The sequence below is a fragment of the Pinus tabuliformis genome, chromosome 9 (assembly GCF_031772625.1).
Source record: "Pinus tabuliformis cultivar Carrire ecotype Pingquan chromosome 9, CPIR1, whole genome shotgun sequence".
Classification (NCBI taxonomy): Eukaryota; Viridiplantae; Streptophyta; class Pinopsida; order Pinales; family Pinaceae; genus Pinus; species Pinus tabuliformis.
In genome coordinates this window covers 386,191,713-386,215,902 of record NC_142307.1, presented here as the reverse complement: position 1 = coordinate 386,215,902, position 24,190 = coordinate 386,191,713, and the positions used below count along the sequence as shown (strand labels likewise).

Below are 24,190 nucleotides of genomic sequence, written 5' to 3'. Positions count from 1 at the left end.
AAAAGCTCTATCCTCCGTGAGAAATAAAGACAATGATTTAGATCTAATTGTTGACGGTGAGAAAAAGTTGGACACATAGGAAGACTATACCATTCACTTGGAGACTCCATTGGCTGAAGATCCAGAAAATCAACACTTCATGGCGACTCGACTACATTAAGATCAGTAGCTTGAAGAACTTTCAAGATGGAATCTATTGCAAGAAGGTATGCTCCAATGAAAAGAGACCACATTCCAGCTTTCCCAAATAAAATGGCTAAGGTAAATTGGCAAAGCAATTTGCCTATGTTCAAAGATGTGAAAGGTTATGATGTTGCTCTTCATGTGGTGAGATTTCACATGCATGTGTGTAGATTAAAGATTGAGTTTCCTGAAGACTCCTTGATGAAGATATTCATGGCCACTCTGGAAGGTGAAGCTCAATCTTGGTATGAAAGTTTGCTGCCTGCTTGTATTTAATTTTTAAAGGATTTTGATACCATGTTCTTTTTAAGGTATAAATAATCTTGTCCATCCTTAATATTAGTTCAGAACTGTTGTAAACATGTCGATAGTTTTATTGAAAATATTGAAAATGTTTATGGAGATGATGAATTCATGGATGCTAAGATCATGGAAGCCTTACATGAAAATCCATTTCAGTAGGACAAAAAAGGCTTATAGGATACTTGTCAAGCTGCTTAGGAAAGTTCACAAAAGGCTGAAGATCTTTGTACAGTTGAAAATGATGGAAAACAAGCCGTTATTTCAGATCTTCTTGTAGCAAAAGATGGTATGAAGGAAAATCAAGTTCCAATTTTAGATTGTGATAAGGTAATGTTGGCTATTCCAGATCTAGATTCAGATTGTGATGATGAAGAGCATGTTGTTCTGGATCCCATGAAGGAGAGCTCTATTGTTGATATCACCTTGAATGGAGAAAACGAAGTTATCAACCCAAGTGTTCTCATCCCATCAGAACAAAGTCTTCAGAAGGAGGTAATCCAATCCCTTTATGAAAAAAAAGATGAGATCTTTATTCAAGTAAGTGAAAAATCTTCTTGGATGACTCTGTGGTAAATAATAGAAATTTCATTTTGTAGTTTCAAGGACAATCTCAAGAAGCTAGTCACTTTGATACACAACACCATATTCAACATCCTTGTGAATCTTTAGGAGGGAAAGAAGACAATTACTATTTTAGCAAATGAAAATAAAAATTACTTTCTCCTCTGTCTGAAGATGAGATAGATCAACTCCTGAAAAGTCATGTTACAGTCCAAGCTAATGCAGATGATAGGGCTGCCATCTTCAATAAATCTTCAATAATCTTGAAGAATGTTTTCTATTTAAGAATAACTTAGACTATGAATTTGAGGAGTATGAGCATGAGAGAGACAATATGCCAGAAATCGAGTCAGAATTTCTCATGCTTGAGGAATTTACAGCCAATGCTCAGATAGTAGAAGGTTATACTTCCCTATGCCTTCCTATTAATCAACAACCAATTGTTCTTTCAGATCAGAATGAAGGGACTACTTGTAGTTTTGCTACTGGATCTCAAGATAAGGAAATGCTTTAGGATTTTCAAGATCCCTTCGACAACCTTTTGCAAGCATTGGAGAAGACTAATGCTGTCTAGTTTGTTAGCATAAAACTTGGTTTCAGTTGTGATTGTGAGTTGCCTACATGTACATCATTCTGCTTGCTTGAGGAAAGTGAGAGAAAAAATTTAGTAAGTAGCCATCTTCTAGATTGGTTACACTGGAAGGATCACTTCACATGATTGTACATATTTCTTTAGTAGGCAAGTGGTTGTCATCAGGATTTGAAGCCCTCAAATCTCGATGATCTGTTGCCATTAATAAGTTTTGTAAGTACTTGTGTCAGTTAAGTAAGTCAGTATTGAGTCATTTTCCAGTCAATTATAAATCTGTCACAAGTCATTTTATGTCAGTTGAGTTGTCAGTGTTTAGTCATAAATTTTAGTTTAATTTTGACCGTATTGGCCCACATGGTTAGGCACTTGGTCTACAACGTTCTTGACACCTCCAAGGAGCTTCCATCCCCAATAAGTCCGATGCTAGTGTCAGTGTTTGCATACTTCCATCAATGATCAAAAATCCTCTTTTCATATCATATTAGGGTCTGATTCTAAATTTTTTGTCATTCCACTAGGTCGTCATGCAAAAATTTGGTCACTGAAGGTTGAATTAGGGTTTCCTTTACTCCTTTTAGAAATTTACCCCTTGCTGGCTCATTTCGACCTTGCTGAGTATCCATCTTCCATAAAGTTAATGACTCATGCCATCACATTAGTCATGTCATCTTGAAATTCAGTCCTTCAAGGTCTTATTAGGTCTTTTAGGGTTTTTCAAGGTTTCATTAGGTCATCAAGGTTTCCAAGGTTCCGATAGAACTTTGTTCCATTGCATAAGACCAACAAGTATAGGGTGATCAAATAACATCTCCTCACCATGTGAAGATGATTTGTAAAGAGAAATGCTTATTTCATCATGTAATTTTATGTTCACTGTATGTAATAAGTCTTGTTCCTAAGCTGCCAACTTAATCTCTATATGCCAACTTCATTAAGGCAAAGTCAAATTCAAAGAGTTATCAAAGACCATCAAAAGATAAATTTGTCAAAGGAAATAGTCAATTGAAAGGGTAATGTTTCAAGTTAAGTGAATGCCAAAGGGAGTTGTCTTTTCCCGAGGATGTCCAAATCATCATTTTCCACAAGGACTAAACCCTAATTTCCTCTCCCGCTGAGCTAGGGTTGGCTATGGAATCAGAGACATCTAAGAAGAGGAGGCCTAAGGGAGGTCATTTCAGAAAGTATGAGGCCATTCCAATTCATAGACATCATGTCCCCATAATTTTTGAAGAATTCATTCCAAGGGACAAATCATTTGCAACACATAGGGCTAGTTTTTATTAAAACTATGTTGCTGACCAAACAGAGATGAGATTGACAAAAGTGAGAGATTTATTTGTCTATAATAGACCATGGATGAAAAAAATCCTTCAGTTTTTACACGTGTTATGGTTTTCGATAAATGTCAAAAATACAGTTGCTACAAAAGAGTTGTTTCACTTCTTGAGTGACCTTGGGAAAATCAATTTTTCTCCTAATTGGAGTGTCCAAATGACTTGCCTGATGAGTCAAATGATAGCTAGAAAAAAATATATTTCCAATCAGATATAATGAACTCAATTTGGAGTTGAGGAAGACCTCCAAAACTTTCTTGCAAGATCACACTTCATTTTTGCACCCTCATTCTGCACTTTTTCACCAGTCTTGGGAGAATTGATTGTTGAGGGGCTATAATTGATCTTTTTTAGTGCTTGATAGGTCCATTGTGTAGCCAAGAGAGATATTTTTCCAACAAGCTATCATGGGCTCAATTTTGACTTCAAAAGGCACTCAAAAGTAGATTAGAAGTCAGCATTGTGCACTTCCTACGCGTGCTATGCACTTGCCTAGAAATCAGCAGCATGGTCAAATGTGCAATGCACTAGGTGTTGCACACCTTTTTGGGACAGTTTTTGAAGAAATGGAGACTAGCACTGGATGCAGAATGACTAATACATCTAAAAAAACCATGTTTCCAACCTTAGTTTTCAAAATTGGCAGGTGAAAAAGGTAAAAAAGAAGCAAATAATCATGTTTCTACCTCATTTTTTGCCGAGGCATTGTGTGTTTGACCAGTCTTGGGACAATGGAGTTTTGGAGTGTCAAATCAGGCCCATTTTGGAAACTAAATGCATATTTGGAAACTAGATAGAACAATATTTCCAATGAGATATCCTGGGCACAATTTGAAGACCGGGAAGGTAGTCAAAAGTAGCATGCAAGATGGAGGGCGCACATGACACTGCGAAGGCACACCTGACAGAAAGATGGTGCACTTGACAATTTGCCTAATTTTTCAGTGTTTTTCTCTAGATTTGATTTTCATCCTCGGAAATCAACCTTTTATAGATTTAATTGATGTTGCAAATGTAATTTTGGTGTTTTAATATTACATACGGGTAGATACATTAGGTAAATATACTTCATCAAGTCAAATGAATTAGTTTCAATGTAATTAGGGATGAGTCACTTTGACCACCCTACACTCTAGTTATCAGTTCAGATTTTGGTGGAACTGCTCCTCCTCTAATGGATTCGACCCCTGAGGTTGGGAGGAGTTTGTTTTGATGTCTATATATTCCCTTTAGTCACTCTTTTCAGAGGTTGGACTCAGTTGGATGTTGTACTAGTGATCAGAGACACTATTGTATCAAATTTTGTCCATTATTAATAGATGAGTTGCAACTATTTCTTTGGGATACATGTGGTATGGATGTTTAGCATTGTTTCTTCTTTGTTATCATTTGTATGAATATTTGGTACTCTCATAAACCATTTCATGTTTGTTATATGGTAATTTTCAAGTTGATAGGCAGAATACATGTTTGTTCATGCTATGTTTTTGGAAATTTATCATAATTTTTCCATTTTCTTCAGTTTAGGAAGAATACATCTCCTATGCACTTCCTAAATCCTCATTAGTCTGAAAACAACCCACCAAATCACCTTTTAAGTGCTAAACCTTCTACCTACCTTGCCCCTTTGAATGTATACAATCATATCTCATTTGGCCTGACCTAGCCTCTTTGACCTATTACCCTCATCTAGCAATAACCCCGCCAAATCAAATCAAACAACTCTGCATTTTATACCCATCCTAAAACCCTAAACCATCCAGCCCTCTTAGTTGTGATTCTTTGGAGAGAGCCCTTTCCAACTTGGTAGGGCTAGCTACCAAGTCAAAAGGTTGGTGTGTGGTTACCTCAGCTGGACTCTTCCTCAGCCTTGGAGATCCAGAGGAGTGATATCATATACCACATTGATTTCTTGGAGAATATGAATTCCTTGAGGAGGAATCCCAAGATTTATATGATTATGGAAGTAACATTTATATAACTTTTCCAAGTAGTTAAAAGTGATGAGAGTTCTATGCATTCGAGGAGAAGTGTGAACCTCATAAATGAGTTAATATTGTGGCATCATGGGAAAATATTAAGAAATTTTTTACTTGTTCCCATCATGGGTGAAGTTTAACTTAGAATATGTTCCTTGGTGTTAAAGTAAATTAGGATTCTTGAGAATGAATCCAAATACTAATATGGTTATTGAGTGGTCAATAATATAAATTTCACTTGTATATAATATTCTTAATAAATATGGGCTTTATAAAATAAGGATTAAAATTGATTAAATTATGACATAATGGTGGAGGATAAGAAATGAGATTTGAATTAAAATTAAGGAAATATGGAAGCACTGAAATTTGTGTATGCTAAAACCACTTCATATAAAATATGATGATAATATTGAAAACATAAATCTATTATGCTAATCCGTTATGATGATGAGAGAAATGTTGATCCGTTATGTTGAAACCCCTTCTCGTGCATGCATTAGCTTAGCGGTTAGCAAGTTGGTAATGAGGAGGCAGAACACAACTAGTGTAACATATAATTCGAGTGCGCATGGTAAAAAGTGCATGTATGGGATAAATGTTGGGGATGAATAATAAAAAGTGCATGTATGGGATAAATGTTGGGGATGAATAATCAACAAGGCGACAGAAGGCTATAAATAAAAGCTTGACCATTAATGGAATGACACCATTAGTTGACTCAGTAGGTGCGAAACACTTGTTGCAATTAAGTCACCATTGCACCCTTCCGACTGAAAAGATAAACTAGAAAATTAACACCATCATTGACATAAAATCACAAAAAGGAAGGCACGTTTTTGAAACTTTGCCTTTTGTGGAAGGGCTCAAATCGAAATCCATATAATATAGAGGATACGAATGTTTTAAAAGCAAACAACACCTTACAAATATAGGAAGTGGAGAAAATCACGTTGGTGATTGTTGTTTCTTACCTTTCGAGTTGTTTTTCTTGACTGCGGATCGAGTTAACCACCAAGGTAAGGTGAATAATGAAGCGTCCTCCCTCATGGACTGATAGAACCATCCGATAAACACTATCATAACAAGGTAAAAGCAACTATGTTACTAAAATTCACTTTTAAAAGCTCAAAGTTCTTGGTATTACAAGGTAGGGATAAATGTTATCCTCCTTTGATTGTTCAGAATTATGCTTATCGCTTGGGTAGTGATTTTCTGCATTTTTCCAATTCGGCATGTGTTATTTCCTTTACCCATAACTCAGGGATACATGCTATATTGAGAACCTTTTATTTGAATCGAAAAAAGAAAAAAACTTTATATTCCATGCCCTAACTATTACCATTCTTATAGGCATCCTTCATAGGCACATTGTTGCATTTGCTAGAGATTCGTGAATATTTCATTAAGTGGCTGAGTCTAGCTAGTTCATCATGCATTTGTATGTATGACCTATATATCATTCACCATATTCTGACTTGAACTATTGACTATGGAATACTTCATGTCATATGACATGAGAGAGAATACAAGTTGGTCATCGCGTGCATGTTTGACAAACAATACAATGCCTTATTCAATGCCTCAAACCAGGCAGATTGTCATGAACAATCCCGGGGCTATGGCCCAAGGGTTGAAAGGGTGAAATAATTTTTTTTTCACTTCATGTTGAACCACTGAAAATTTTAGAGAAGGGCATAGTTCCTCAAGAAGTCTATCAGAACGCTAATTTGAAGCATTCGACTTTACAGATACAGCTAGCTTCAAGTTCGCTCTTTGGCCAAAAAATTCCCTCACCTCCAGGAACCCCATCGCAGGAGTCCTTTCCTCAACCAATGGACAACTAGTTGTAAGAGTAGCTTCAACCTGAGAATCTCTATTGAGATAGAATGGCTTGAAACCAATAATTTGAGTAGCCTCACCCAACGGTGCTGCAAGCAACAATATGATAATCATAACGTAGTTCTTCATCACTAAGTTGATTTAAGTAAGAAAACTTGTCTATCTGCACCCAATGTGATTATCACACATAAAAAAACGGTGATATGGCATCTTATTGTCCACGAAGTTTATGAAACTAGGGAGTCAGGGTGGCGAGGTGCTTCGGTTGTTCTTTGTAATGTAGGTTGAGGAAAGTCCTCAAACCAAATTTCGCAGAAATTGCAAACATCACCAGTGAGACATGGATAACTGTTATAAATTCTAAAATCCTGAAGCTTCTATGTTTTTCCCCATTGAATGCATGCCTAAGATGAGCATCATATGGAGAAATAAGAAATCTCCACAGTTAAAAACAACATGCCTGTCGAATTGGTGTTTGGTGAAGTTGATGTTCTACGCTGACATTTGTTCAATGCTCACACTCACCCTATAAAGTTGCTCATCTCGTGGGTTGCCTATGACGCACAATTCCAGGGATAGTAGATGAAGGTCATCAAGAAAGAGAGAACCCGAGGAACTGTAATAGAGTCAGTACCTGTGTCAAATTGTAAGGCAGTGATAACAAAAATACAAGTTGTTCTCTATGCTATGCTCACAACGATACTCTTTGGGAATCTATTATTAACTAGGAGGAAGTCGCCCTTCTCTGTTTTTCATAATTACATGCATAATTTTCAAATTGTTGTCGATTCAGAAGATGCAAATTTAATTACACTATTTCGGTGCAACAGAGAGCATCGATCTTTGTACGATCTGAATCATCTCACATATTTGTGTTTGTGAGGATACATTTATAGGAATTACAAAAGAAGTCTACGATCTTCACGAGATGATAGTGCCTCTTTACGGAGCTGCATGGATTTACAGTAATGCAATTAATATACGTGAGTTTCAATTGCCATTCTAAAGAGATTTCTGGTTACAGCAGATTATTTGCTATAACCATCTGCAATATGAGGATGTGTGGATGGGCGAGGAAGGCGATCGTGCTTGTGACAAGAAAGTTTGTGAACATCTCATTTCTTTGGAGCACGATATCAAGTTGAGATAAAGAAACTTATGAATTATAGTTGCACAAGTAAGCAAGTGAAATCTGAAAGAGAAGGTCTCATGTTAAAACATTAACCAAGATATGGTCAAGCATGTAAAACATGAAGAATTTGTTTCTAAAAATGTTTACTTTGCGAGTAGGGAAAAATTCTGCATAAAGAATGATGAATGAATTCATTAATTGCTTAATTATATATCGAAAATTAGAATTGTCAAGGTACATGCAACATAAATGTGAAAACTCTTTTGGCAAGACTTGGAAATTTTACATGGAAAAAGTAGTTTTCATGAGATTAAGAAAATAACTACTCATTTGGAATTGCATAGCAGAATTAAATCCTTATGTATACTAATTTTTGTTTACATGAGCAGAGGCAATTTTCTACCTACAGTTTATATAAACTCAAACTCATCACTGATAATATTTCTTTAAATTAAATTTCATTTACTATCATATGTTATTTTATGGAAAATAAAAACCATATGTTTCAATAAAAACACTTTAACATAAAATCGAGCCCATAAAAATATGAAACTCTATAAAATCATAATTAATAATATTTCTTCAAATATTATATGTCATATTTTATTTATAATAAAATATTAATTAAAAAAACTAACAACAACATTGAATCACACGTGTCGGTTGAACGCTAGCCTGGAAGGCGATTAAATTACATAAAGTGTGTGGGTATTGACATATAAGAAAATAAGAAGGGAAGAATAAAATAAAGGGAAGCTTTGAAAAGTCTAAAAACTTTGACTTAGATGCTACTCACACTCTACATTTTGTAATCTGAGTTCGTAAATGGGCGGATACCCACTTTGCGCGTAGTGTTTAGCAGACTCCTTCCACCCGCGAACTTTCACTTTCTTCTTATATTCGTCATATAATTTCAATGACCCTGAACGGTTGCTTGCCATGCAGTCAATGAATGTGCACATCTTCCTAAACTCATCCATATTCTTACAATCCACCGCAACAGTTTCAGGATACACCGGTTTTCTATCCACCGCAATAGCTGCTTCACTATTCACCGCTTCACTATCCACCGCACCATAAGCCGCATCACTATCCACCTCAATAACTGCTTCACCATTCACCGCTTCACTATCCACCGCAATAACTGCTTCACCATTCACCGCACTATAAGCCGCATCACTATCCACCTCAATAACTGCCTCACCATCCACTGCTTCACCATTCACCGCTTCACTATCCACCGCAATAACTGCTTCACCATTCACCGCACTATAAGCCGCATCACTATCCACCTCAATAACTGCCTCACCATCCACCGCTTCACTATCCACCGCAATAACTGCTTCACTATCCACCTCAATAACTGCCTCACCATCCACCGCTTCACTATCCACCGCAATAACTGCTTCACCATTCACCGCTTCACTATCCACCGCAATAACTGCTTCACCATTCACCGCACTATAAGCCGCATCACTATCCACCTCAATAACTGCTTCACCATCCACCGCTTCACTATCCACCGCAATAACTGCTTCACCATCCACCGCTTCACTATACAACGCAGGACCCATTAATTTTTCCTCCGCAATAGCTGCTTCACAATTAGGGTACATAGACACTACGCAATTATTAATAACTTCGTCAATCGTACACCCGATAACAAAGGATTCACACTCGAAAACAATTTCACACCTAAAGGTCTTTTGTCCTTCTAGAACGTAAATTAAGCCAACGTCAATTAAGTCATAGAGCACCAGCGTTGCATTTGGGTTATTGGCATTTACGCCTCCAGCTACTGGTGCGCATATATCACCCTTCACTACCCTCAATTGTATATCATTGGACGGCTTCAGATTTTCAACCCAGTGACCCAATGAATACACCTGCCTCCTCGTTGAGTAACTCAGCTTGTCACACACGCGATGCATGAAGCAGCAGAGGAGGCGATTGATGTTGCTATAAACCAATTTCCTCAATTTTGTGCTTAACTCCAATACTGCCGACGCTAAGCTGAACACTAGTGGAATCAACCAAAATACTTTCTTGATTTGGAGGAAGAAGCCTACCAAATTTAACACCTTTGCTACTTTCTCCTCCGACAATAACAAATTCACGGGGAGAAGCCAAGCAGCGTCTGAATACACGATACTGTACTGGTTTTCAACGATGATGCAGTCCAACGCTTCTGACAACTGCATGACAGACCCTGTGACCACTGAATCCCAAAACCCCCTGTAACTTTTCAAAAACACTTTTTCTCTTTCGGAATATTCCTCTACTTCTCCCACGTCCAGCAGGGTCTGCCACATTGCATGAGTAATGTAGTAGCACATTTTGTCATCCACGAACAACTTGTTGCCATCTCTCTCTAGATGGAATTTCTTCCCCAAGTACCACATATCCAATACAGTCCTAGAACTCGCCCCTCTTGGGTACCTTGGCAGTGGCGTCAACTCATCATGTAACCCTGGAGCCTTGGTCAGTACAAAGCAACGCATGTGCTTGAACACCCGGCCCTTACAACGCCGCATGAATGCGTAATATGAAGACTGGCAAAAGGGCAGCAGCGAAATGATCCATTGGAACCCCCCTCGTACAAGCCCTCCCACAGGCGTGAGTTTCAGGAATTGCCATGTGGCAAGACATATTTGAAAGACGACCAAGAATATGCTCATAATTTCCTGGACTTTCTTCATGATCAGACTTCAGACCTCCTCTACAGAAACAATAAACTGCAACCAAAATAAGAGAAATGATGAATAATGAAGGTTACTGAAAACAATGGGAACATATACATAAAACCCACTCTGGGCATCTTTAATTTGATCTCTTTTTTTGATAGGAAAGCACCTTTCGATTATTCACACAACGATCCAATTGCATTCAACCACTCCTCTCTCCTTACAATATTCAATTGTGATTAACATAATTTTAACAAGCCATGCCAAAAACCATTGAAATGGAATGCAAGTAGCCATAAATATGCATCAATATTCAAATGGGAAATTAAATTAATATGCGAACAACAACCGGGAAGCCATATTGATTTGGAAAGGGCTAGTTAAGAAATCATTATTCAAATGAGAAATTAAATTAATATGAAGATATATTGAAAACATATATTATATTCGCTAAAATCAATTGACTTTGTCAACAAAAGGTCCAGGGAGTTTCCCACTGGAGAGGCTGCTTGCAATCTTCCAATGCATCACAGCAGTGGCAAATGAAGAATTGGAAAATCTACAATCTGACAATATATCTGCAGCTGATGAAAATGGTTTGGGGCCTAAATATATTAACATAACCAAAACTGAAATGAAATTAATATTAATACATTAACAAATATAAACTAATAAATATATATCAATCATATAAACAACTTCCTTAAGATTTTTTTTTCAAATTTGAGAATATCAAAATCTAACCTGGCATAAAAACAAAATTTAAAAACAAAAGCATGTTAATTTCTATGACACTACTCTTAAATAAATACTCTGGAGAAGATCTAATGTTTGTAAAAGAACCAATCACTTACAACATAACGAACCTTAAAAACTTCAAGTAAATTTTTCTCTGAATTGCATTGAAGGTATATAATTTTATGGAAAGCTTCAAACAGAGAATCAATAAACAAAAAACACCATTAACCCCCAAAAAGTCTGCAAGTAATTATGGTTATTAAAATAAAAACGAGAGAATTAGATATGTCAATTGCTGTTGATATCAAGAAATCAAATCAAATTAAAAAAAAAAGACCCGATTCTCCCTCACCTCATCCAATCAACTAGAAGATGAATGATTGTCTTGGCCGGTTTGGCTCAAAGAACGAAGGTCCCGGAAATAACTCGTTGGCTCTAGTACTCTTGCAGTCCAAAGACTATCCCTTCCCTCAAGGATTTGATTGTGAGATTTCTCAGATGGTGTGACCCAAGATCGCAGAATTTTGAAAGTATTTATCAGGATTTGTTGTCAGCCTCATGACGGTTCACTGTGGATTGAACTAATATAAATAAGCACCCCATCTCCCTATTTGGCACTGAATTTGGTGAAGAAAAAGAACTGGTCAATGAGATCTGAGGAAACAACTCAGTGATAACAACTGCAGACCTGAGCCCTAAAACGAAAGGAGGCCGCATTAAATAGACCTATTCTGAAGCAGAGACCAAAGTTTTTGTTCTGTGATATTGCTAGGTATATCTTGTTCCTTCTAAAGCTCTTTCTAATCAAGTCTGAGGCTGTTCAAGTTCTTGAAGAAGGCTCGAGTTTTCTGAATTATCCTCTGAGACAACGTTTTGATTTTCTAACTCTCGTTTTACTTTGACATTATTTTATAATGAAGAAAATGTGGGAAAGAAGGCTATATTACAAGCCCATTAGATGAATTTGGGGTAGATTTCATGGTTTGAAACTAACTAAAACAAGCTATATGAGCACAACCCAAATGGGATCGTACTGGCATAACAATCACAAAGCAATATCAAAAGCATGGATTTACTATCAATTGCAGGAGTCAGCTCAAACTAAACTCAAGTTGACCTCCTCCTATAGTCATGACGGTTCACTGTGGATTGAACTAATATAAATAAGCACCTCATCTCCCTATTTGGCACTGAATTTGGTGAAGAAAAAGAAGTGGTCAATGAGATCTGAGGAACAACTCAGTGATAACAAATGCAGACCTGAGCCCTAAAACGAAAGGAGGCCGCATTAAATAGACCTATTCTGAAGCAGAGACCAAAGTTTTTGTCCTGTGATATTGCTAGGTATATCTTGTTCCTTCTAAAGCTCTTTCTAATCAAGTCTGAGGCTGTTCAAGTTCTTGAAGAAGGCTCGAGTTTTCTGAATTATCCTCTGAGACAACGTTTTGATGTTCACCTGGTTTCTAAAAGAAAAGTTTGTATGTATTTCGCTAGATTTAAGGTCTCTCTAAGACACATCATCTGAAGTTCTATTCAGCCTATTTGAATAAAAATTTCAGACCTCCTTCAAGTTGGCTTGATGACAATGATATTAGATCCATTCCCTACACCTGGAATTTCCTTGTTGGTCACAATGACATTGATGACAAGGAACTTCCCAAAGCTATACATTATACAATGGGAGGTCCTTGGTTCGAGGCCTGGAAAGATTGTCAATTCGCAGACCTGTGGCTTCAGGAAGTGGACGAGTATAAGAGGTCCCAGATGATACAGAAGGTGATTCAAGATGAGCTCATAAGGCTGTTGGATACAAAAATGAATGAAAGAGCAGGAGAGCTTGAAACCAGAGTAGGTGAGTTGGAAGGCAAGGATAGAGAGATCTCTGCTCTGCAGAAATTGTTGTTGTTTTATCTGCAAGAGAGGTTTCTAACAGAGGGAGGGAATGGTGTGAAAGAACCTCCTTTTGATGCCCAAAGAAAACGCAGTAAGGCATAAGGTTTCCTTTGCGTTTCCTTTGATGATACATTGACAAAGATTTTTTACCTCAAAGATGTCATCTTACAGGCATGGATATCATCTTATTCTTTTTGCTTGAAAAACAGAATGCATGCTGTAAGAATCATCCCACCCACAGCAGTGCCTGCAGTGGTACTGCCTCTTAAGAAAGTGTAAGTATGAGCAAGGCAAACTCAAGTCTTGGAAAATCAGAAACCTTGGATGCTTGAGCTAATCCATAACTATATTCTGGGGTATCACATGACAGAATGTATGACATTATTGGATGGGTTTGTGGGGTATGTAAATTGGAGCAAAATTCTCTTACTCCTGCCCATACAAATTCATGGTATGCAGAATAGTCCTCGGGATATCTTTAATCTGATATGTTCAACGCCATGTATGATGTAAGTGTCTAGTTTCCTAGGACTGAACCAAAAAAATTGTTGGTTTCTTAATTGAAATAGATTGTACAATTTAAATAATCAGTTGTCTCTGTTAATGAAATGATATTTTTCTTTATTTACAAGTGAAGCCAGAAGAAACAAGCTTTAACAAAATGGTTAAGGCAATATATGTTTGGCTATGTACATTGCATTAGCCTGGAAATAAAATATATTGATCTATGAGTGAATGGCCATATATAGCTTGCATTCATTCTGTCAGCGCTGCCTTAGAAGCAACTTATTTTGTTTTAAGCACCCTACAGTTTTCATAGAAACAAGCCTTTTTTTGTCTTGTGCAGGTTTGGAGCAAAGACAAATATGAAAGTATAGAACATACGGTGGTGGTGAATGACAAGAAGGAAAGGTTCCCTATCCCATTCTTTTTAAATCCTTCGGATTATGTTATGGTGGGACCTGTACCTGATTTGGTCAATGAGAAAAATCCACCCAGATACAGAGAATACAGTTGGGGGAGTCGTCCAAAGCTTGAGTCACAGCAATTTCAAGAATTTAAGAAAGAAAGATGTTAACAAAGCAACTTATTTTGTTTTAAGCACCCTACAGTTTTCATAGAAACAAGCCTTTTTTTGTGTTGTGCTGGTTTGGAGCAAAGACAAATATGAAAGTATAGAACATACGGTGGTGGTGAATGACAAGAAGGAAAGGTTCCCTATCCCATTCTTTTTAAATCCTTCGTATTATGTTATGGTGGGACCTGTACCTGATTTGGTCAATGAGAAAAATCCACCCAGATACAGAGAATACAGTTGGGGGGAGTCGTCCAAAGCTTGAGTCACAGCAATTTCAAGAATTTAACAAAGAAAGATGTTAACAAAGAAAAGATTGTTCTTTTTAAACATTCCTTTGCCTCATGCTACCTTAGTTATCCGTGAGAACTTAATTGTTTAGACATTGAGATATATGCAATACTATAGAGTTCCATTGTTTTTCCTAAGATACCCCTTCGGAGAGTCGAGGGCTCAATTGCAGCTTTACAATTATTGGAAACACCATTTGTGAATTTGATCAATTATGCATCATTGGTTTCTACATATGCTGTAAGGCATAGGTGTGTTGCTTCGGAATTCTAAGCTTTTTTACTGGACTCCACCATGTTCAAGGCCCTGTTGGAGTGATCAATGCATCAAAATATTGTTACCTAGAAGGATTTGATGCAATCAACAATGTTGATGTTGGGAAATGATTTGGAATACCTCTTTGAGGGACACACTGTCACGCTTTTGTCAGGTTATTTATGGGACCTGATGAAATCACAGACACATCATCTGAAGTTCTATTCAGCCTATTTGAATAAAAATTTCAGACCTCCTTCAAGTTGTCAGCGAAGGTACATATAACAGTTTAATTGAACAGTTTAAGAAGTCGATTGCAAAGGGTAATATGCAAGGCTTAGATCTCTGCTGATTAGGAAAACTGGCCATGCTCAGTTGATGCAAGTCCGAAGTAAGTGTCGGTATGTACAATGGAATAAATGATGAATAGTGGAGCACTGTGAGGAATCAATGCGATTGTGCAAATAGGTTCTATGTTTTGAGCTCCAAATCAGAACATTGACCAGTGCAATGATCTCAAACCAGTGATGTCGAGTGATGTACTTGGAATGACTCTCAGTAACCCTTGAAGTGCTTTGGAGCAGCTTCTAAAGACATTATGTATCAACCTCTTGAACAAAATTTGAAGCTTTTTGAATAAGCCTTGAATCAGCATCTTGGAGAGTTTTTTGGAGAAATCTTGAAGCCTATTGAACAAATCTTGAACCAGAAGTAGAAGAAGTACCTTTTGGGGCAGACCTTGGGTTAACTTTTGGAGCAACATTGTAGCCTCTCTTGAAGCAGACTTGGAGATTCCTTGTTGCAGACTTGAAAAGATTTGGAGCAGAAAATCTGGGGCTCACTTTTAGTGCAGATTGGAAGAGTATTGGAGCAAGGAGCAAAGACAAATATGAAAGTATAGAACATACGGTGGTGGTGAATGACAAGAAGGAAAGGTTCCCTGTCCCATTCTTTTTAAATCCTTCGTATTATGTTATGGTGGGACCTGTACCTGATTTGGTCAATGAGAAAAATCCACCCAGATACAGAGAATACAGTTGGGGGGGGTCGTCCAAAGCTTGAGTCACAGCAATTTCAAGAATTTAACAAAGAAAGATGTTAACAAAGAAAAGATTGTTCTTTTTAAGCATTCCTTTGCCTCATGCTACCTTAGTTATCTGTGAGAACTTAATTGTTTAGACATTGAGATATATGCAATACTATAGAGTTCCATTGTTTTTCCTAAGATACCCCTTTGGAGAGTCGAGGGCTCAATTGCAGCTTTACAATTATTGGAAACACCATTTGTGAATTTGATCAATTATGCATCATTGGTTTCTACATATGCTGTAAGGCATAGGTGTGTTGCTTCGGAATTCTAAGCTTTTTTTCTGGACTCCACCATGTTCAAGGCCCTGTTGGAGTGATCAATGCATCAAAATATTGTTACCTAGAAGGATTTGATGCAATCAACAATGTTGATGTTGGGAAATGATTTGGAATACCTCTTTGAGGGACACACTGTCACGCTTTTGTCAGGTTATTTATGGGACCTGATGAAATCACAGACACATCATCTGAAGTTCTATTCAGCCTATTTGAATAAAAATTTCAGAACTCCTTCAAGTTGTCAGCGAAGGTACATATAACAGTTTAATTTTACAGTTTAAGAAGTCGATTGCAAAGGGTAATATGCAAGGCTTAGATCTCTGCTGATTAGGAAAACTGGCCATGCTCAGTTGATGCAAGTCTGAAGTAAGTGTCGGTATGTACAATGGAATAAATGATGAATAGTGGAGCACTGTGAGGAATCAATGCGATTGTGCAAATAGGTTCTATGTTTTGAGCTCCAAATCAGAACATTGACCAGTGCAATGATCTCAAACCAGTGATGTCGAGTGATGTACTTGGAATGACTCTCAGTAACCCTTGAAGAGCTTTGGAGCAGCTTCTAAAGACATTATGTATCAACCTCTTGAACAGAATTTGAAGCTTTTTGAATAAGCCTTGAATCAGCATCTTGGAGAGTTTTTTGGAGAAATCTTGAAGCCTATTGAACAAATCTTGAACCAGAAGTAGAAGAAGTACCTTTTGGGGCAGACCTTGGGTTAACTTTTGGAGCAACATTGTAGCCTCTCTTGAAGCAGACTTGGAGATTCCTTGTTGCAGACTTGAAAAGATTTGGAGCAGAAAATCTGGGGCTCACTTTTAGTGCAGATTGGAAGAGTATTGGAGCAAAAGTTTGGAGCAGACATTGTAGTCCTTCTTAAAGCAGATCTGAATAAGACCTTGAAGACCAAGTTGAAGCCTAGATTTATATTTAATGTTGCACAAATTTGGCAGAGTAGATTTGTTATCAAATTGGTGGTGTCTTTTATTTGATCAGATTCATTACTTCTAATAATTTTCTAGTTTCCCACCACATTGCAACCATTTCACTGACTATGAGAACTATAACTATGACAAGATTCCAGTTGCATTTTGCATATTGGAGTATTTCTTGCACATGTGAAATTGTGAAACATTGTTTATATTTGAGGATTGGAGTCCTCATACAAGGTTGGAGCCTTGTGAGAGAGTAGGTTGGAGACTATATTGATATTTGAGGATTGGAGTCATCATTCAAGGTGGTCTTGCTTTCCACTCTCCTCAAGGGCTACGGGAGCACAGATTTCAGTGGGATGAGTTTCTTGGCACTGCAGGTCCGTCGTCCTTCTGGTCACCCACAGGGCATTCTCAACCTTGGCACCATGATTCTTGATGGAGTAGATCTTCACAGAATGAACAGATTCATCCCTGCAACTGGGGGAGCTGTGGGTTTCAGAGATTTGATGGGGAATGCTGTCGAACCCAGGCCTTCATTTGTGGGAAAATTACTGTCCATTAAACCCTAATAATGTTGTTGATGCCCAAGAACAGCAATCCCGCTGTCAAGAAAATGTGGGAAAGAAGGCTATATTACAAGCCCATTAGATGAAGTTGGGGTAGATTTCATGGTTTGAAACTAACTAAAACAAGCTATATGAGCACAACCCAAATGGGATCGTACTGGCATAACAATCACAAAGCAATATCAAAAGCATGGATTTACTATCAATTGCAGGAGTCAGCTCAAACTAAACTCAAGTTGACCTCCTCCTATAGTCATGACGGTTCACTGTGGATTGAACTAATATAAATAAGCACCTCATCTCCCTATTTGGCACTGAATTTGGTGAAGAAAAAGAAGTGGTCAATGAGATCTGAGGAACAACTCAGTGAATTCAAATCTGATGCTAGGCATTTCAGCTTTACTAACAACACTAAAAACACTCACATCATTCGTCCAGCAATGCAGTGGTGCCCTGGGAAATTAAGGAATATAAAGTCAAGGAATTCATATTCTATTTAAAGCAGATGAATGGCGAACAAACAATGAATACCATGATTCTATATTATCTTCCATCGTCTGGCGTATTTTAAATGAATGCCGTATTTACAACAAAAGAAAGCAATTTTGCAATTTTAGTATCATAAACGGGAAACCCTCACAACACCATGGGAAAAAAACCCTCTAAACTCTCTGTTTGCGATAACCAACCCAAATGCTGTCTCTGAAACCAACTTAACCCTCTTAATTGCACAGGTTTCAAAAAGTCACGGCAACACGCAAGCAAGAGAGAAACCATTAGCATAGATATAGAGATCATTTGAATGGTTGCAACTGGTGTGCAGGAATTGAACTCCAGACCATTTGGCAATTGCTTCTCAATAACCTCAAAACCCTGAAGATAAAAATAAAGGCAGAGGCCAAATACAGAACTCTGAGAGCTAAAGAGATCATATATAACAAGAGTTTATTCAACATCGGCCAAAAACACAAGTAATCGGTTCCGTAACAACATTCATGAATTGAAGAAAAAGGGAGATTACCAGGGAAAATTTGCCGAAGTGAGACCCTGGACTTATAGGTGGTCTGCGATTAGCTCTCGCTATTCTTCCCTTGCAAAGGAAACACTTGGTGAGAGAGAAACGGTGGAGTCAGTTTTTGTATATAGTCGATGTCCCACGAAGCGTGCCACCAAGGGTTTGTTCGCGGGTCTGATGTGGAGACCTACCAAGGTCCATAGTAACTCGTTTCTCCACACAGATTAATTTGCGAAGTCTAACAGTTATATTTTTTATTAATGGTTTGTTCGCTGGTCTGATGTGGAGGTCCAAGATTCTTAGTCACTTGTTTCTTCAAATGGAATAATTTGCAGACTAGATTAATCTGTATTGTGCTATGTTTTATATTTTTATTAAAATTTGGATGGTTTTGATGAGAGTTATTTTTTATTTAAAATATATTATTAAATGTATAAACAAACTTAAAATTGAGAAAAAATTTAAAATATTTAATTTATACAAATTTAATATTTAAATTATTTATTTAATAATATTTAAAATAAAATTATAAACCTAAACTAATAAAACCTATTTTTATTAAATTATTAAAATTTTAAAGTAATAAATCATAAAACCTAAAATAAACCTACTTAAGAGGTCAAAATAGATGGTTGGAGCACAAACTCGGAGGGTTTTCGTTAACTAAAGGGTTCTCTCTACACCAATCTTGACCTCTGCAGCAAATCCTGACAACTTCTTCTTCAATAGCTCGATCGTTCATCTCCATTGGTTAGTTGGCAGTTCTAATCGACACCTCGGGCTATGACGTTACGGAAATCAAGCAGTGAGGGAAATCAAAGAGGAAGGAAGACCACCCACGAGATGGTTCAACAAGCGGGCAATTTCTTCGTGAATTCAGGTAAAGTCCAATGATTATCCAAGATCTTTTCTCCATCTCCCACGCCACCCATCCCTCAATGAATATGTTCTCTTGGAACATCAGGTCCCTGAACGGCAAGAGCAACACAAGCTCTTTAAAGATCAAAGTAAAAAGGAAAACCTTGGTATAGTAATCTTGAAGGAAACCATGTGTACTTGTGAAAGAATGGAAATGCTCTCTCAAATACTCTGGAAGGGGTGTTAGGTTCAATCTCTTGTTGTAAGCAACTCGGCCCACAACATGTTCGTCCTTTGGAACCCTTTGGATATTACTTTCCAAGGTTGGTTGGCATCCCCTCAACTTCTTGCAGTAAGGATGCAACCAATAGGTGTCAGTGACACATGTTCTTCATAGCAATCTATAGATCACCGCTAGTAGCTAAGAAGAGAAACTTTCTTCAGGGTTTATTCACCCTTCGCAATCTTCATCAGATAGAGCCTTGCATAATTGGGGGGCATGGGGCGAGGGGCATTTCAATATGATTGTATCCCTAGAAGAAAAATAGTGGGGGGATCTGTAGATTGTGAAAATTTCTGAATCTATACATAAGAAATCCTACTGCAATCACTGCTTTATCATCTCACACTTGTTATTACATTCAACAAGTTATTTAATTTATAAACGGTGATGAAAAACACTATTGCAGACTACACTGACATACAGATCATAATTTGAAACAAATATGAGACAAACACACAAGGGACATCATTATTTTTGGACAACACAACCCCGTAAAAACCCAATGCGGGAAAACCAGTGCAACAGATAGAGGGTTTGTATTATTAAGCAAGTAGAATCTGAGTACAACAGGTTGCCTCTCACACCGGCTAACCTTTCAGAGAAATCGCGACAGCAAGAAATACATACGAGGATTTACCTCGTTCTCCAAGTCAAAATTTATCCACTGAGTCGCCTAACTCCGTGACCAGGTGCTAAAAATTAGGCTCAAAACTCAAAGTGGCAGAATCCCGATAAACTCAGCTTCAGATCGAAGTGCTCGTCATCCTGATTCTAACGATGCGAACGACACTCGAATCCGAGCTCATATGAAGAAGTTAGAGCAAGTCAAAGTTCAGGTTTGACTTGGACAAATGGCAGGAGTGGATGACGTGGCAAGACCGTTCAACGAATGGGGAAGCGCCAAGTGACAGGCTGCCATTGGCCTCGCATTTCATAAATCGCATGTCGCAGGTGGGTCGGCATCAAAGAATCGGCCCTAGAACAAGTCAGGGTGCGATGCGATGAATCGGCCCCCAGCGTACCCAGGTTTGCGATGCAATAATTGCACATCGCAAAAATGCAGAGTCTCATATATCTGTTACCTCCCTCACTCTGCTGATTGTGAGTTGTGATGGATCCTGAATGCAATAAGATTATGGGTTCTAGTTAATAGTTCGATTGGGTCCGTCGTATCGCAATCACACATCGCCCCACCGCGTTCACAGACCATAAGACCGTTGGTTCTCTGCCAATTGTGATTTGCGATGGAACAGTCGGTACCAATAGATTATGGATCGCCGCGTAGGGAAACTTTCGCCCAGTTAGCGCAATTTTGGAGCAAAATTGTAGGTTCATGCCAGAAATGGTGCAATTTGTGGAGCGAATATTGGGAGAACTAAGAGAGGTCATAACTTCTTTAGTTTTCCACCAAATTGGATGCAAAAAGAGGCTAGATAACCATTTTTGCATATTCTAGACTCATTGGAGCAAGTTTTCGAAGCATTTGATCATTGTAAACACATATTTTTACATTATTTAGCATAATAGAAAGGCCCAAGCCATTTGGAAGCTGGACCAAGGAGACGTAGCCCAGGAGGGGTGAACTCCTTTATCATGTTCCTGTTGTAATGTGTTTTTGATGATGTTTTGTACATGTTTATGTTGTTGTTCAGTGTTTTATTTATGTTAAATTTCCCATAAAATTAACATAAAAACTCATCATTTCACTTGCAAAAATTCATGAATCCTTAAGCACAATGAAAGCATTTGTTTCTAATCTGAGGAGGATCTTAGCACAGCAATCTAATATTCTAAATCAAATCAATTTGGTATTACAGCCCTAGGTTTTCTTTGTGAAAGAAGGATTTAACTCTTTGCAAGTTTATGTCATGCTTACAAGGTTAAAACTCAAAAGAGGAGAAGGGAAGTTGGTTGGAAGCCCTAAAGTTGGGTCAAGGGGAAGGAGAGCAAGGTTGCCAAAATCTCCAACACCAATTCAGCCTCAAGTTGCAATTGAGACTCCAGAGATCATGTCTCGTGAAGGAGAACCTACAAACATGACAGAAGATGAGAAGACCTTCACAAAGGCTTTATTTGATATGACAGAGATGGTAAAGGTCCTCTATGAAGAGAGGAATACCAGTCTGCAAGGGGAAAGTTCCAAACCTACCAAAGGAGAAGGCTCTTCAGGAGGAGGTAATGGAAATGGAGACAAACCTCCACCCTCTCCACCATCTTCTTCATCTTCTTCTTCACGAGAATCTTCAGCCTCTTCCACTAACAGAACCCTTACTCATACTCATCATCATACTTTAAAAGGAACTGGTAAATCACCTTTTTTAAAACTTGATGTTAAATTTGAACTGCCCATGTATAATGGTGAAGTGAATGCAAAGAAGCTTGATAATTGGATTCGTTGGTTGTAGGTCTATTGCAGGATTCAAAACCTTCAAGAGGATGACATAAATATTCAATTAGTTTCCTTGAGAATGGAGGGTGCAACGTTGGTATGGTGGGAATCAAAGACCCAAGAGGACATTAAAAAACACGATAAGATCTCAATTTCTTGGAATGATTTCATTGCTGCAATCAAAAGACAATTCTACCCTCTAGCTTATATGCAGAAATCCATCATGAATTGGCAGAACTTTAGATAGCTTAAAGGTCAAAATGTGCAAGATTACACCCAAGAATTCAGAAAAAGGTCTTTGATGTTAGGTGTAGATTTGCAATTGTAGGACACATTGTTGAAGTACATTGAGGGCTTACACAGTTACCTTAGGCATACTATCTTAATGTTTAGTCCCAATAATCTAGATGATGTGTGTGTGCAAGCCACTCGTCCTAAGGCAAGAGGGAAAAACACCCCAGAAGAAGGTAGTAAAAAGCCATTTAAGAGTAAAGGAAAGGAAAAGCAAAGAAAATTGTGTCTATCAAAAAAGAAGGAGAAAAAGTTTCATGCAAACATTGTTCCAGAGAGGATCACAATGAAGCTCATTGTTGGAAGCTTCATCCTGAAATGAGACCAAAGAAAAAAAAAACAAGGGAAAACAAAAAACAACTACAACCACTCAACAAGATTTGGGATCTAATTCAGGTGATGAAACTAAAATCACAACCATGGGGTTAAAAGGAAAAGAATCCATTGCTAGCACTAGTTCTTCAAACTCACAAAATGAAACTCCAAACGAAAAGAGGAGAATAGAACTTTTCCACATAAGGGTGATATCAGAACACAACAAGATTGATATGCTTTTCGATAGTGGCTCTCAAGCCAATCTTATCTATGAAAATATTGTCACAAGTTTAAACTTGGAAACCGTTCCACATCATAAACCATATCCACTTGGATGGGTGTGTGACAATGCGCAATTGCAGGTTACTAGAAAGTGTAAACTGAGATTCCTTATTACTACAAATTTCATAGATGAAGTGGAGCTTGATGTTGTGCCATCAGATATATGTAGCATAGTTTTGGGCATCCCGTACCTTTATGACAGAAAAGCTATCTTCCATAGACATGAAAACAAATATCATTTATTCAAATATGGAGTAGAATATATTGTGAGGGCTCATAGCAAGAAAATAAATCTTTCACTTGTTAATGCAGGGAAGATGAAAAGAATAGTGAATTCGAGTAAGAATTTTGTGCTTCTAATGATCAAACCTAAGAATGATGTTGATAATTAAGCTTTCAAAGGTTGTGATTCAAATTTGAAATCTGAATTGGTTGACATAGTTACCAATATTATGAGATGTTTCAGGAACCAAAGGGATTACCTCCCAGGAGAAGTATCCAACATGAGATACAGTTGCAACAATATTGTCCTCTTCCTAACATTGGCATGTACAGGATGTCAACGATGGAAAGCGTAGAAATTAAGAAGCAAATTCAAGATTTGTTGAATAAAGGGATCATCAGACCATCTTCCTCGCCATGTGGTTCACGTATTGTCTTGGTGCCAAAGAAGGATGGAACATGGCGCATGTGTGTGGACTTTTGTGCATTGAACAAAATTATGATAAAGAACCGTTATCCACTACCTAGAGTAGATGATTTACTTGATCAATTGAAAGATGGAAAGTATTTTACTAAGATGGAATTAAGAAGTGGCTACCATCAAATTAGAATAGATGAAGGAGACATTTGGAAGATAGCATTCAAAAAAAATGAATGTTTGTTTGAATGGCTAGTTATGCCGTTTGGTTTATGTAATGCTCCCACTACATTCATGCATGTGTTGAATGATGTGTTGAGGCCATTTCTTGATGAGTTTTTCATAGTCTACTTGTTGAAATGTGGCAACAAGAATATTCCAATTT

At 37.7% G+C, this 24,190-nt stretch overlaps 1 long non-coding RNA gene across 1 annotated transcript in view; it reads right to left on the bottom strand.

The window, feature by feature from the left end:
* Positions 1–19,186, bottom strand: part of LOC149148765 (uncharacterized) — a 28,429-nt gene extending 9,243 nt beyond the window's left edge. The window contains exon 1 of the long non-coding RNA XR_016262640.1: positions 18,754–19,186. This is a non-coding gene — a long non-coding RNA (uncharacterized LOC149148765). The remainder of the gene's footprint in view (positions 1–18,753) is intronic.
* Positions 19,187–24,190: the final 5,004 nt, after the last annotated feature.